Raw genomic sequence first — 13,086 nt, 5'->3', positions numbered from 1 at the left:
TTACAATGCATTACAGGATATGGTGGTTGAACTAATTCTGATGGAGAAATTGCTTCTGTTATTATACACTGACAATATTTTTGTGAGCTCTCTGTCAGGCATTAAGTTTTGTGTATATGTGTGTGTGAGAGCGAAAGAGGGACTATTGAGACTGAATAAGAAAGAGGAATGCAGAAAAAGGAAGAGGGGCTTTTTATGTTCTCAAAATGTTTCTCAGTTTTAAAAAAAAACGGAAGCAGTCATTAAACGTGTCAAAACACAAGCACACTTACAAACATATTCAAGACATACATGAGATCATGTAGTAAAGAATATGTGAAGGACTGTGAGTATTAATAAAGCGCCCGAGACAAGGAAAGTAATATGTTGATGAATTTAACATGATTGTTAGATTTTAGATTTTAGCATGGTGGCACGGTGGTTAGCACTGCTGCCTCACTACAAGAAGGTCCACCATCAGGTCGGGGTCTTTCTGTGTGGAGTTTGCATGTTCTCCCCGTGTTTGCGTGGGTTCTCCCCGGGTACTCTGGCTTCCTCCCACAGCCCAAAGACATGCACTTAGTGGGGATAGGTTAACTGGAAACACTAAATTGCCCATAGGTGTGAATATCAGTGCGAATTATTGTCTCTATCTATGTGTTAGCCCTGCGAAGGACTAGCGACCTGTTCAGGGTGTACCCTGCCTCTCACCCTAAGACAGCTGGGATAGGCTCCAGTGCCCCCTGTGACCCTGAAAAGGACAAGCAGAAGTGGATGGATGGATGGATGTTAGATTTTATGTAAACACACCATTTTTTTCGATATGATTTTTTTTTATACACCTGCGAGTTAATAAAACCATTCTGCAGACTTAGAGATGGATTTGGGAAGGCCATCCAGTCAGATGTATCAGATTCTATACAAGGAATGCGTGAATGTGTTTCTAATGTAAGATTTATCTGAAAATCATTGAGAATCAAATCAAATCACTTTTATTGTCACATCACATGTGCAGGTACATTGGTACAGCACACGTGAGTGAAATTCTTGTGTGCGAGCTTCACAAGCAACAGAGTTGTGCAAATACTATAATGTAAACAAGCAAAATACAATAATGGCTACATCTGAAACTAATAAATATATGTACAATATATAATAGTATATGCATTTCTGGATGTGTATACTAAATAATCAAAACACAATGTTTTAATTTGAGTTGGATCAAAAAACTGATTATGCTTTGGGATGATGTGAGAAAATACAAGTATCAGCTCAGGAAGCCCATCTCAAAACTCCTCTCATGAGCTATTATACATTCTACAGTGCATATATGCAATGTTTCCCAAATAAATGCTTTGTCATATCATCGTACTTTTAATATTTAATCTTTGTGCCTTGTTCTTTAAGAGAGGCAGTTTTGTTCAGTGATTCTGTCAGTCCTGTAAAACAACAGCAAAGTCAAGTAAATGAGTCGGAAAAACCACTGAATCAAAGAGAACGACTAACGTGTGTCTGTGCATGTGAGAGAGAGTGTGTTGAGGAATGTTAGGTAAAGCTGGTGTTTATGTTCGTACCCAGGTCAGCCCCACAGGTATGTTTCAACCACAACATTACCTCCCGCTGACCCCCTTAATGGACAAGGTGAGCGAGCAGTCAGCGGAAGGGAGTGACGCCCCTAAAACACACACTCGTGTAGAAAAACACACTGAGGGCGTCACTCCCCAGCCTCTGAACTACAAGTCAAAATACCAACATTAATCTGAAGTTGGACACAAACCTAAAATTACCGCCTCTCAAAACCAATGGAGCGTGGCAGCGTTTTTTCTGCCCCACCGAGAGGGATGAAGGAGCGAAGCGGTGAATGTATGGATGAAGGTGGAAGAGAAGCAAAGGCGGTGACCCAGTGAGAGAACAGAATAAAATAAAAATAAGGCTCTGTGGAATTTCATGCTGGCATAGAGGTGAAGAAGAAGATGTGGTCAAACAGAAAAGGCTTTTTTGTTTTTGGTTTGTTTTTTTATTTTCTGATTGACCACATTGTGTGTTTGTTTGAATTGCCACTCGTCGGCTCATAATAGAAGACGCATACACTTCTCTGCATGCACACACACACACACTGCGATGATTACCATACTCCATATTACTGGTGTACAGATAACTGCTTGGCTCCCATGGGCCTGCCAATCCACTGTAATCCCTCAAACACTCTGAATTTTCATTTCAAACAAAAGCTAAACCGCCAGAAGACACAAGGAAGCATTCTGTTTCCCCCTCTGTCTTTTCTTTTTTTTTTTCCCAGCCTCATTTTTGTCATTTCTTAGGGTTTCCTTCCTCGTCTTCCAACCACTTGTTCCCCCCTCCTTTCTTTCTTGTATTTGTGAAATTCAATATCAAAATAATAAATTGTGCTTTCACTAGACATCAGATAGCTTTGACTTAGTGGAAACTGAATTTGCAATAATATTGGACAGAATTTGGTATTTGCCTTTCTAATAATTTTATCTATAGAAAAACCAGTCGCAGTTAAAGCCAGTAGGTGAAATAGCAACTGTGGATAATATACGTGATCTAAGAGAAAACGGGACGCATACTTAAAATTCCCAAGCCTTGCAGTACAAGCCCTTTGACTTTGCATACCTTACCTTGTCCCAGATTACCTGCTAATATGACAACTTATCACTCTTTAAATACACATATGTATATCTATATATGCACATATACACCAGCACATCATCTATTAGCGTTAAACTCAAAATTCCAGGGCTGTTTTGGTCGTTTTAAGCAAGGACGTTCAAGCAGGGTTAGGGTTAGGGTAGTTGACATTAGTAGAAATTTCTAGTTGCTTCCAAAAAAATGTAGCTTGCCATCAGGAACTTTGTGTCACAGGAGGAAAACACTGACTGCTGATATAAAAAATTTAACCAATCCAGCCACTCAATCACAGCAGCAACAGTCAAAAACAAACATACCCCCCAAAAAGTAAGATTTTCATTGCGGTGGATGTTTCCTGAGTGGTGCAAGGCGTAAGGCCTCAGTCACATAGGGCTGGCAGTGACCCTCTAGTAACCACCAGCTGCTAGGGAAAATATGTATCCTCCAACCTGGAGGATGAGAGGCACAGGGGTGAAGACACTGAGTTATGTTTTACAATAATAAAAAGTTAATGGAGATTATGGAGTAATGCAGAGAGTCGAAACAATTAAACATAAAAATATAAATACAGCCAAACACCTTACGATATAATGCTTTAATTCTGTATATAATGGTACCATATTTAGCAACACGAAAAGCGGTGTTGAGTACAGTTTCTTGCCAGAAAATCTAGCTGCTCATACTTTAATTCACCAGGGGAATTTGTTGCTAAAGAAATAGGAAGTGTGTTCTGTAAACAGCAAACGGTGACACCTTCACGTGTCTTTGCTTGTGTTCTGCTGTAACATTAGTATACTCCAGTGCACTGCGTCTACAGCTGGGACTATCAAAAATCCTGCAGTCACTGAGGAGCAGGAAGTGGAAAATTTTGCATCATGAAAGCCGTCATTGCATGACATAATGTTGGCACATTGCTGTGTCAGTACTGTCTGTACTGTAAAGGTTAACTGTACACATCCACCCTTGCACTTGAACCAGAGATTTACAAATTATTTCACAGTAGATTCAAACTTTAGTAGGTTAGTGTGCTTCCCTATGTGTCCAGTATTCTTATTGTTTCCAAACTAGTTTTACACTAAGAGTTTTTAATGGGAGAACAAACCAAACAAAAATAAAAAATAAAAAACTAGTGCTCCTCCTTAAGACAGGTGGATCACCTTAGGATATAATCTCTGTGTATTTAGCACCTTTCCACCTCTTGTCTCAATCTTCAGATTGCACACAGACTTCAGTAGCCGCAAGTGAAGCCCCATCTCTCCAATGAAAGGCAGGTAAGTCAATAAAGGTGATAACAAAAGACATGAGCCATTACAGAGAGGTGCGACAGATAAGCTAATTGAAATTGGATAATGCAGTCATCTACAAGAAAAAAAGACAAGGAGGAAAAGGTTGGGGGGGGGTGATGCTATGCAGCTGGATGCGGGATGTGTGTTTGATAGCATAAACATGCAGTGTAGTCATTTTTTTTTCTTACGTAAGACTTTAAGCAGAAACCCTTGAAATCTGGGTGACGGTGGACTAAAGCATTGCAGTGGCATTGCAGTGCTGACGTCTTGCTGCGTTAAGCCTCTTAGATTACAAAACAATTTTGACTGCATGTGCACGTTTCTGCCATTTAATTATCGGTCCAGATTTCCTGCTCAGAAAATGTCTGCACAAATGCAACACTTTGGTCAGTAAATTCATCCTGCACAGGAGCAGTAGGGCCTGGGACGGTAAATTCACTAAAAACGCAGCAGGACAAAAGCCCTACATCTGGGTTTCTGTAAGAGATGTGACTGAATGAGTCATGACTGATGTGATGCATTTTTATAGGTCACAAAATGTCAACTTAGATGGAAATATTCCGTAAGATTCTATGGTGTATTTACTCCTGCAGTCAAAAAATACAATTATATCCAGCTTTAACAGCATGATTATGTTGGGTGGAAAATAAAAGCATAAACAACAAAGCTGCATACGTAAGTGAATATAGTTTAATCTTTTTTTCTCCTTGTCTTCATTTGAAACCTCCTAAAATGTTGGTCACTCAGAGTCACAGCTCTCTGTTTTTACCAAAAAACCAACAGACCCACTCCTCCTGACCTCATGAACAATGTTAGAAACTAGCTGGTGGATAGTTGAAAATTTAGCAGGCATATTTAGCTAAATAAAAGCTTGTACATATCAGGTCTGCATGTAACTATGCATAAATTATAGCAGCTAGATGTCCAAATTGGTAGGTGAGCAGAGAACGTGAAAGAAAATCCCTCGACTTTGAAACAAGCTTTGCAGAGCTACAGTGGTAAGTACCAGTAAACAAAACCTCATTATAAGGATCATGTGAAAGGAAGGAGATGCCATTTTGGCATCACATCCGTCATCACCTGGCTGCGCTTCACCCCCAGACATTTGTCCCCCTTTCAGAAAGCCTCGCTCACCAACATGACTGTCACTACGACCATTACCGGTGGCCATTCAGCCTCTGCCCGCCCTCCAAAGGCCTCCTTGTTCTCTCAGTGGCTGCCGGGCCACAGTTCTCTGGCCTGCTGGCTACTGACCCTTGGTATGGCTCACAGTCTGGCACTGGCGCCCTCCATTAGCCTAATTACAGCCATGAAAGCAGTGGAGACCAAGGCCGGCATTAGGGCCAATTAGGGTCGCCCAGGATGGGCTATGACCAGTGTTGGGTTACTCACACACAGACATACAAAATATTTCGTATCACTGTGAATGTGAGAGTCTAGTTCCTTATTGAGAGTCCAGAGTTAAACCCACTCACCTGCGGAGTGGGACTGAGTCCTAGCGTGGACAGACTTAAACCTCAGTGGACGTTGGACCTGAATCAGCGTGCCACATTGGCTACTTTGATGTTAGTTAAGTAAAGAAGGTAGATATCGAATGAGTAAAAAAGAGAGCGAGAAAGGAACCTTGTAAAAAAGAGAGAGAGACTTGTGTCTGTCCATTCATGCCTGTGGATGTGGATGCCGAGCTGGGGAGCCAGCAGTAATTTGTGGCTGTCACAGGCAGATAATAAGGCTTGTGTCTTCCCTTCAAATAAAAAGGTGGAGAACATCCTCTTAAAACAACTATCCTCTCTGTCTCTTTGTTTCCTCTGGGTCCCTGAAGGTATGGCTAGATGGATGTATGGATGTAGGAATGAACGGAAAGTGTCATTGACCCCTGCGAATAGCTATCATTACTCAAAAATGCAATGGTTTGCCTGAATTTGTTTGACTCAACAAGCTATTTGATTTCCTGAAAAACCTGTAAGCGGTAGAAAGCACACGTCAGATTTTGTGTTTAAGGCTACTGTCACTGTGTGATAGACTTTAAAGGTTCAGTGTGTAAGATCTCACCATTACATGTCAGCGGATTGGAGATTGCAGTCAACTGAGATGTTTTGTTTTCTTAACCCTCCCTATTCAAGTGGCTAATCCTAGCTATAGTAGGTAAACAACTCTGGCCACCGTTCATTTGTAGTTAGCATTATACTAAAGCGTATACCTTTAGTATAACTTTCTTTGAAGTGGATCTAACATTGTTGGATTTCTTCAAATGTGATTTTTAGGACACTCAAGCCTAACATCAGATTGCAGAATGTTAGCTTATAACAAGCTGTTGTTATTACTGTTAGCTTGTTGTCAGGTGTCCAGAGGTGGGAGGGTCAGAAGTCTGAACTGCTGACAATAAGTCACTACAACAATATCTGGAATCAATAACCATGTTTCTCTTGTCTCTTGTCTCTGGCGCATGTCTGCTCCTTGGAGATGATTATCTATCGTCTCTTTGGCGCTGCTTTTTGCTGTTGTTATTTTGCTCTTAATTCTATAAGAGTTTGTATTAGAAACAAACAGGCGCTTAGACGCCAGCTCTTTTGAGATGGCAGAAGCCTACGCATTTACGTCAATATGGAGGTCATGTGTGGGAAGAACAGAGCCAGGAAGTAATTGGGCTGAATCATATCTGTTGTGGAATTTGTCTTCTGGTTGGTTTATCCCATCCCTCTGAGACCAATTGTAATTCAGCTCTTTAGCACCGCTTTATTCTGAATGAGGTGCGTCTATGGAGAATTTTTAGTGTGTTTGGAGGTTTTAAACAGATGAAAATATTCATCTGTTTAACAATATTAAACAGATGAATATTGTTTGCGAAAGGTTTTGTATTCAGTATTTTGTGGTCGTTTATTTTATTTTGTTATGAATATGAAATGAAAAGATAAAAAACTGTTTCGTTTTTTTGTTTGTTTTTTGGTGGAGACATACAGAACGCTTGTTTACATTAAACATGCAATATATCAGCCCAACAGGTAGGTTTACTTTAACGGCATCGCTAAGTCATTCCTTCACTGTTGCGGCCTCCTGTTCTCCACAGTAGCTCCAGCACGTGTGGAATCTTCAGCCAGAAGGGTGATTAATTGTGAAATCTGTCTAGAACAACACAAAGCCAAGTCACGGTGCTCGTCATGCGCTCACAGAGCAGCTTACCTAAGACTCGCTGCTGTCAACACCCTCTGATATGATCTATACAGAGGATGAACTTTCCCTGTTTGGGGCTTAACTGATAAACCACACACACACATACACATACGGATAACCACAAGCAGGCACGCTCCCCAGTGAGTATCAAGAGCAGGTGAACAGCCACCTGCCGTACACACTCTTTACACACTCGTGCCTATTAATCAGTCCAAGTTGTTTTGTCAGACTGTTTAGACAAGGAAAGGTTGGCAGTCTTTGCTTTGGCTGTCGCTATAATCACTACTAACAATTTTTTAATAGTTTGTATATTTATCAGGATTTCTTTTATTGTTGTTGCACAGAAAACTCGTGGTAATCTACTGGATGTTTAAAACTGTATTTGTCACAAGAGAAATGATTAAACTTTACAATGTCCACCTTTAACAGTGTCCTCTTCTTTAAACAGCTGAAAATGAATTGCTCTGCTACTGTACAAATTAATGCAGTCGCTTTGCACCCATATGTACCTGACATTTTTTACTCTACCAAACAAAAGCTGATGTGATGGATTTTTAGCACAAAACAAATGTCAGATGCTTACATCATTTTCCAGATACCGTAAATCCCGGACTACAGAGCGCACCTGATTAAAAGCCGCAAGCTCTAATTGTAGAAAGAAAATCAATTTTGTACAGGCCGCACTGGATTTTAAGCCGTATGCGTTTCACCTGTAATATTTTACACATTATATTTTTATAATATTTACACAGAAATACTACACGTGAGGATTTTTAACGTTTAATTTAATCCGTAAGGTAACATAAATGTTATGGTAACATAAACTTTGTAGTAACATACAAAAATACATACTGCAAATGCTTTTTTTCCTCGAACAGCGCCTGTAACACGGCTACCTTTAAGTATACGTACGTATCGGTAACACACAAATTACGTTGCTTATGGTTTTTTTACGGAACAGTGCACAAACAACATTACAACGTCTCTTAACAACCAATAAAAATATATACCGTAATATATACTACTTATCATTTTGATTGGTCTACTGTTACCAGGCAAAATGTTTTTGGCCGCATGAAAAAAAATATGCATTAGCATTAGCCGCATGTCAGTATAAGCCGCAGTGTTCACAGTATGGGAAAAAAGAAGTGGCTTATGACCCGAAAACTACGGTACTTACATAAATTCACCCGATATCAGGACTCAAAGTTTTCGCTTAACTCCTTTGATTCTTTGTTTACATCAAGGCTAGGTTTAATGTTACAAACATTTTTATTTGTAAGATCATTTCATTTCTCTTATGCGGAGTGACATGCGAATAATGTGTTAGCACGTTGCTGTCACCGTGCACGTGACTGTTTCCCTGCACTGTTTGTGTGTTACGCATGCATGAAATAGACCAGCTCTTAGTTAGACTTACGTGAGACTGACTGACTGATCACCATCTTGAGTTGAGTACATTGAAAATGATCTGTTTTCAGTCCCGGGCCAGTTGATTGGTGCATCTTTAATATAGTCTGCTTGCAAGCTTTAAAACAAAAATATTATTTAGCATTATTATTTGCATAAAGCTATTATTTAGCTTTATGCAAAGCTGCTCTAGTAGACTCCAGGAGTAAAACATCAACCTGGACGTAAGCATAATAGTTACCATAGTTTTAGCTAGCAACAGGTGGTCATGATTAAGACTCTTTTAGTGATTAAAATAAAACCATAAATGGGAATTGTGGATTTTATCAGTCTTTTTCTAATTTAGTGAGTTTGTGTAAGCTTTTAAAGTAAAGCCAACATAATATAGTTTACAGTGTGTTAACAAAATACTGAAGAAAACAGGAAATTGTTTAAAACAATTAAATGGAAGAGCAAACAGGACCGCGACTAAACTTCAGATTGAACACTTTAAATCAAGCTCACTTAGGATTTCACACAAGGCATTCTTCTTTCATCCTTAAAGCAAGAAAGAAATGTGTGACTTGGTGCTCACATGCATATTGTTTCAGAGCTGTCAGCCCAAAGCTTCGCGCACACTGAAATCACACCGCATATACAAACTGAAATTGAGGCTGCAGCTCATTAATTCTGACCTCACTGCAGATTTTGTTCCTGGAAGAAAAAGCATGCCATCACTTCCAGTATACTGACAGCAAGCAATCCTGGTCAGTTAGCATCAGATTCTTCTCCGAAGGTCCATATGGGCAAACTGAACCTCAGTCTATACACGTACAAACACACAAACACGACAAGTGACTGCTTTTGCTTGCAAGAGCTGCAGGTAATTCAGAGGAGATTGGTGTCGGTTTTGCTCTGAGATGTGCACTGTTGTGTGCAGAGAGTGTATACACAGGAGGCGATGGTGGATACTGATGTGTGTGGGTGGTTGGGTGGACGTCGGGAGGTGTGGGTCATCTGCAGACGCCCCAACCTCACCTTATCTGCAGCGAGGTGGGCTGTGTTCGCAGAGATTAAACACATTTTGAAGCGACGCTAACTGCCGGGTCCTAAAGAAACGCAGGCAGAGGGAAAGCCAGTGTAGCTGCAGCCAATGTTGTTGTTAGCTGAGGAGAAAATCCTTGTTCCCAACACTGATAAGGACATAGTGTTTCTGTCCCCAAGGGGGCGGGAGGCAGATTCAACCTCTGTAGATCTACTGTAATGAATATCAATGGCAGGGAATGTGGCTGCTCCCGTCCCTTTGGGCCTTTAGTCGCTTTTCCCCACTCTTCCGCTGTCAGAATTGCGACAGGGATACTATGCATGAAAATGCAACGCTTAATATATGGTAATGCTATGTAAACATGGGCTGATCTGAGAGGGGGGTTCGGAGGGAGGATAGATCGACGGCCGTCTGTGCTCAAAGCCGAGTCGGGGAGTGTATCTGCGAGCCCAACAGTAGCCTCTGAGCACATTTATCTGGAAATGAATATGATACACTGAACAGGAAGAAGGGAGGAAAGGGTGCTGGGGTGAGGAAGGAGGTGGGAAGAGGAGGTGGGGGAGGGGGGGTGTGGTTACTGCAAACTCAGCACCACCTCACCCCGTCTTTGCTTCCTACTTCCTCGCTTCTTCTGTAGAGAGACGTTTTGCTCTCCCTCCTCCTCCTCCTCACCTGAGTTGAACAGGGTTTATTTAAATTGGCATCCTCTAGGCCAAGAGGTTACCTGAGCCCCTGTGAAAAGGAGAAAAAAAACATGGTGGCCACTACGGTAGGCATGCCTGCCCCACACACACACACTATCCGAGGGTTTGGTTACTGCTCTGAAATAGCCTGTCTGGTAGCGCCAGTGGAGGTGGAGGGAGGTGAGGGAGTTATAGTTGGAAGTATTGTCTCTAAAGCGGTGTGGGTTTCCCAGCTTGTCTGACAGCCCGACGCGAGCAATGCCGCATTCCTTCGCAGCGAGGCCGAGACGAGCCACCTCATCGGCTGCCGCCATTCATCAAGTTAAAAATAGCCTTGCCACAGTCATCCTTTCATTCAGCGGGTCATTATTTTTCGTATAAGCAGAGAGCGACAGCCAGAAAAAGAGGAGGACAGTGACAGAGGGGAAAAGAAGGAGTGCAGAGACAAGAGAGGAGTGTGTGTGGATATGTGTGTGTGTGTGTATGTCTGTGTGTGTGTGTTAGTAAGATGCAATAGCCCGAGGCAGTGAGGTGGGATTTGTAAGCCCTTTGTAAGTAACAGGCAGCACTCTTAGCAGGCTGAAGGTATGTTTTTGTGTGAGTAATCCGTGATGGATGTTTTAATTGAAAGCACAAGGCTTTTAGGGCTGTTTTCAGAGACCGCAGCCAACATCTGACACCTCCACTCAGACCAGAAACCCCCCCAAACTCCAAACATCCAAGACCGCCCCTCAGTACAGTCTGTTATATGTAGCACGGGTCATGCCCTTAGTACACGGGACACAAGGAGAGCACAAGACTTACCAGAGTATTGCTGGTATGTGTTTAACGTGGCAATTAACAGAGTGAAGTCCGGGTTGTACTGGCAGGACTGCAGAATATTCTTTGAATTCTGGGTGTAACAAGTAAGAAAACATGTCACAGGCTAATTTAATCATGCATATAACCAAGAGAGTTTTTACTGTTGCAAATGAACAGTTTTAATAAAGTGTGTGATTTCAAGCAAAAACATATAATCAGTGACACCAGAAATCAAATTAATAATAAACAATAAGACCCATCTAATTCTAGTACAAGGAAATAAAATATTTAATCTTAAATGCAAATATTTTATGTAAATAATTTACTATATTTAAAAACTGATTATCTCTTGTAGCCAAAATATTTTTTGATCCATCTTCTTTGTAACTTAATTGCCAGTTAATTTTTTTGAGAAATTTTAAAAAGTAAGGAATACATTTTTTTTTTTTCGGAATAAGATGAAATTGTTGGGAATTGATGTGAATGAAGACTGCATTTCAAGTTTAGGGTTGAATGGAAAACAGAATTTAGACTGGAGGTTCTGGGATTAAAGTTGAACTGTCAGGAATAAATTTGAAGTGTTTTTTTTTTAAATGTAAATAAATTGAATATTTTTTAGGAATTTACCTCATTCTGAACTTTATTTTTCAATCTCATTGTATCCTGGATACAGTCACATTTCTCCTGTATTATTCGAAATAACGGTGTTGCTGTACTTTACAATGAGAAGTAACTGAGACATTTAATAATTAAAACTACAGTTATGGTTGTACACTACTTCCTTTGCTAACAATAGGTCAAAAAAAGCACTAAAGTTATATCTGAACTCTACTGATAGCATTATTACTAACTTTCCCACATATGTTATACATATTGTTATTTTCAAACATTGTGACGTATTTCATGCCAATCTTAATCTTCATGTAAAAAAAATTGTTTAAACTTATTTCACAGCAAAATAATTTAAAAAATCTTCCTCCTCCTCACATTTAAAAAAAAATTGTCACAGTCTGGCGTAAGTGCTCGATGAGTTTCTTACTCCCTGCATGAGACAACAATGAGCTATCCTTAGCCGAGCAGGTATGAAGTGGAGAACAGTTGACCCAGCAGAGCCGCGAAGCCACGGGGCAAATGAGTAATTCCTATAGTAGCCCAGGTGGGGCCACCGGCCCTGAAGGAGGGCCATAAATTTACAACATGATGAGCCAGGTTCAGAAGGGATTGACCCTCCTTGACCTGCGGAGGCGGGACCCGGGGCTTGGACTACAGTACTTACAGCTCCCCATCCCCCCTCACCTGCTGACTGGCTTTACCTCGCCCAAAAGCTGTGCGCCACAGCCCCGCATACCAAAGATTTTCCAAAGAAGTGCACTCCCATTTAGAAAGTGTACTCCTTACAGTGAGTGAATGGGAGCAAGCTGTGGGAGGGGAGAGGAGGAGAGTCAGAGGGGGGAAACTTCACAGGGATTTCTTCTTTTTCTCTCCTGTCACTAACCGCCAATTTACCCCCCAACGCATTTGGAATCAAAACTTAATTAAAATTTTGAATAAATAAAAACAACGAAAAAAACCAACTTATTGAATTCTGAACCCTTTGATAGATTTATCCCCCCCAAACCCAGAATAATGCAAAATAAGATTTAATAACACCTTTCATATGGAGAGTACAAAGCCGGCTATTTGCATTAAAGTGTAAATCGTCAGGGAAAGGCATGTGCCTCTAAGCTTATTGATGTTCAGTTCTGAGCAGCCGGGCGGCATTGTTTCATACTGAAGCTTGACGGATGTCAAGGTGATTATAGTTTAGATCACCCGTAAGAAGACAACGTTTTGAAATGGTAAAATACAGACAGGCAACACAAAAGCCTTCAAATGTTTGTTTTACTGGGAGGGGAAGAATGAAGAGAGTGAAAAACTCCCACTGAGTTTCAGTGTTCGCTCGTAATTCACACAGAGGATGGATAACTCCACCGCTGTTCAAACAATCTGACAATTTGTTGAATTCTTCTGATGGGCACAAAGTCCTTCTGCAAAAACCATTACTGAATGGCATGACAATGAGTAAGAAAGGTACAAGGGA

The sequence above is a fragment of the Rhamphochromis sp. 'chilingali' genome (genome assembly GCF_963969265.1).
Source record: "Rhamphochromis sp. 'chilingali' genome assembly, chromosome: 7".
Taxonomy (NCBI): Eukaryota; Metazoa; Chordata; class Actinopteri; order Cichliformes; family Cichlidae; genus Rhamphochromis; species Rhamphochromis sp. 'chilingali'.
Note: the sequence above shows the minus strand (reverse complement) of the source record.